Source organism: Gorilla gorilla, chromosome 3, assembly GCF_029281585.2.
Source record: "Gorilla gorilla gorilla isolate KB3781 chromosome 3, NHGRI_mGorGor1-v2.1_pri, whole genome shotgun sequence".
NCBI classification, from domain to species: Eukaryota; Metazoa; Chordata; class Mammalia; order Primates; family Hominidae; genus Gorilla; species Gorilla gorilla.
The window spans coordinates 61,987,362-61,990,900 of NC_073227.2; the positions used below are offsets into that span (position 1 = coordinate 61,987,362).

General features: G+C 49.1%; 1 pseudogene; it reads right to left on the reverse strand.

The window, feature by feature from the left end:
• Positions 1-567: 567 nt before the first annotated feature.
• On the reverse strand, positions 568-2,896 carry LOC101151782 (dipeptidyl peptidase 3-like; annotated as a pseudogene).
• Positions 2,897-3,539: the final 643 nt, after the last annotated feature.

Sequence of the window (3,539 nt, forward strand, 5' to 3'; positions counted from 1 at the left end):
GGGGTACAAATAAACCAGTAAAGTTGTTAATGATAGAATGGGTAAATAAAATATAAAATAAGTGAAATCAATCCATATATAAGATGTTGATATATGAGAAATGTCATAAATGTAAATGGAATAAATCAGTCAAAATTATTTAGCTTATTTATTTATTTGATGGTTATCTCTAATATTTATTTGCCTGGTTATAAAATTAATATGTGAGGAGCATTGGATTTGGTGAGAACATTTTGAACCCTAGCTGTCACGAGCCACCTGCAGGATTTAGACCAGTGACTTCTCAGAACTGCCATTTCCTCATCTGGTAGGCGGGCTGGTGGACCCTGTCTTGCTCACTCCACGTATGGCAGTGCAGATGAAATGCGATCACAGAGCGGAAGCACTTGGAAAGTTGGAAAGTGCTGACAAATGGAAGGGGTTAGTGTCACCACCCTCAGCTGAGGTAGTACCAACGTCCAAGCTCCTGCCCCTCCCCCTCCCCTAGCCCCTAAATATACCCGCGAATGGAGGGCCACTTGAAGCCTTAGTTTGATGGAGTTGGGGGAGAGGCCCCATACATCTTCCTCATGCCTGGCCAGGTGGGGCTTCAGGGGCCCTTCCAGAATCGGGCATCGGCTGTGGCCAGCTGTGTGAGTACCTCCTCCAACTCGGGTCCATCCTCTGGGAAATGCTCAGAGAAGGATCCGATGATGCCAGCAGCTGAGGCCTCGAATTCCAGAAGCTGCACGTCTGAGCCTTCAAGGCAAGTGTTGGGCTGAACGATGAGCTTCTGAGATTCCTTACGCAGACGTACCTTGTCTCTGAGGGTGAGGAAGCACTCAAGGGGCCTCATACCGCTTGTACATGGCCCACTCTCCGGCCACATCCCCCTGTGGACTTCATTCAGCACCTGAAGTCTCCGCAGGAAGCCCTCTAGGGCAGGCTTGCCCACAGACCGGATCTTGCTGCAGTCGAGGCGGACTCTGGCATCCAGGTGCCCATCAGAGCCTGTGGTGGGAGTGATGGTAATGAGTCCCTCACTAGCCTCCTGTTTACTTTTGCTCAGGAGTTTCACATCACACAATCCCCACCGCTACTGTCCAGTATAAATTGATCATGTTTTGCCTGGAACACAGAAGCAACCTCCTAACTGGTCTCACTATTTCTATGTCCACTCTTCAGTCTATCTTCAATAGAATAGCCAACATTATATTATTAATTCAGGTCATGCCACTCTTCTCAGAATCACCCAAAGACTTGTCACCCAAGACAAGACAAGACAAAGACTTGTCTCTCAGAATCAGAAACCGGGCCTGCATATTGGCCTGTTACCAGTTGGAGGCCTCAGGTGTGTAGAACTCCAGAGCAAGTAGCCCAGCCCGTATGAACCATGTGGAGCCAGTCCACGTAGCTCGCGTCCTCCACATCAGCCCCCTGGAAGCCAAAGATCTCCAGCACTTGCAGGGGAAACAGAGGAAGAGACCCATGCTCTCAGTCTGGCACTCTTCGTAGCTGGAGTCGATGGTGCTGAACTTGCTGTCCCAGGTCTCCCTGCTTGGCTACTAGCTCTGAATCTGCTCTCCAGTCTCTGGGTTGATCACTGTCTCCTGGTCAAAGTCGAATGCTCCTTTTTCATCCTGCAGGAAGAGCTTGCCACTGCCATGGCCCAACAGCTCGTTCAGGCCCATCTGTACATTGAAGGAGGGCCCCCTCCAGAGGATGTATAGGTCCTTGTCATTCTCCTCCAGGAAGGTGAGCTTATCCTGCTGCATGGCGTAGGCCACAGCCAGCACGTTCACAAGCAACACATTTTTAAAGCCTTAGATTTACCTCAGGTCATCGTAGTTGGGGATGTTGATGCCAGCAGGGATGCCAGCACCAGCGAAGTCGAGAACATCCTGGGAGGTGAAGTCAGGGGTGAGGAACTTGTCCTTCTCAAAGACTTGGGGTCAGGGCAGCTCCTTCAGCAGCTGCTCTGCGCTCGCCACCAGCCGCTCAAACTTGACGCTCACGGCCTTGTTCACTACAGCTACGAAACCTTCAAATTGTCCTCGGGAACCAAAGGGTTACAGCTCGCAATGAACCTGCTGTAACTCTCCACGATGGGGCTTTTGTCCTGGCTCCAGAAACAGGAGCCCCTATTGTGGGCCTCGATGGAGCCCTGGGTGAAGCACTGTGTATACTGGGCCAGCATCTGTCCCTGGTAGCTGTTGGCTGCATATGCCTTGGCTTTCTACATCTGCTCCACTGCCTTCTGGAGGATGAACACTTAGTCCCCCTGGGTCATCTGGAAACGGCTTCCCCGGAATTCGTAGCTCTTCAGCCTGGAAGTCACCTCGGAGTGCAGGGAAGGCTCTGTGCGGAGCACAGAAGTCAGCCACACCTCATAGTCGGGCTTCCCTTCTCCGTTGACCTCTTTGAAGAGCCAGGTGTTGTAGGATCTGAGGTTCTGTGAGTCCAGAAAGTCTTAGGCCAGTTTAGCATCTTCCATGGTACAATTCCCAGAGAAATAGGTGGTGATTCCCTCCTTCCCTAGCCTGAAGTGTCGAAGCCTTAACTCCAGAGAGAGCATAAGCTCCCTGCAGGTCTGCCAGAGGCCCCTGGTCAGCCTCACTCCTAGGATCACCTGTTTCAACTTCTCTTCATACTTCTTCTCGGTAAGGCCCTTGGCCAGGGCATGCTGGCACAGCTGGTCGGGGTCCTGGGGCACAGAAGAGGTAGCTGAGCAGAGGATAGATGTAGGGGCCTCAGGGGAGGTCTGTAGCAGCCCAGCCAGGCCTCTATACCAGGGGGCACGGGACAGGTGGTGGGGATAGAAGAGGCACTCTGTGGGTGACAGCAGGCAGAAGGCCTCATGGCAGTCGAGGTTAGACACGTTAATGTCATTGGGCAAGTTGTCCTGGGTGTCCGCCATGGGCCCTGTTGCAGCAGCTTCTCCATTCTCAAACTCTACTTACTTTATTCTTAAAAAATCATATTTGAGATTTCTTCTTTGGGATAGTATAGTGTATTTTGTGTCAGACTAACTCTTACACTTAGAATAATCAGGAAACTAATTTAAAATGTAGGTATTTTGTCTTCAAAGACATCACAGTTTTATAGAAGAAATGAGGAGGAATCAAATGCATACATTTGCAAAGAGAGGAGAAACTCTCAAAGTTGAAGTAATGACTTTTATTTCCTTTGTCTTGGACTTTTTTCTGGATCTTAGTTGGGCCAAGAATGTGAGTACTTCAGCTTTTTCCAGGCAGAAGACTAGTTTTGGTGGGAAGGGAGTCTAGCAGAAATCTGCATGGAACCATGAGCTACGGTGGCAAATTTGAACATGAGGCTGTTCAGAGTGCAAATTCTGAAGCTGAAAATGGTACAAAACTATCACAATAAAGGTTTATTTTGTAGAGAAAAGTAATACTATGTAAAACATGAAGAGACTTATGTGTTATAATAGTCCATTCTCAAATTACTATAAAGAACTACCTGAGACCAGCTAACTTACAGAGAAAAGAGGTTTAATTTACTCACAGTTCCACAGTCTGTACGGAAAGCATGGCTGGAGA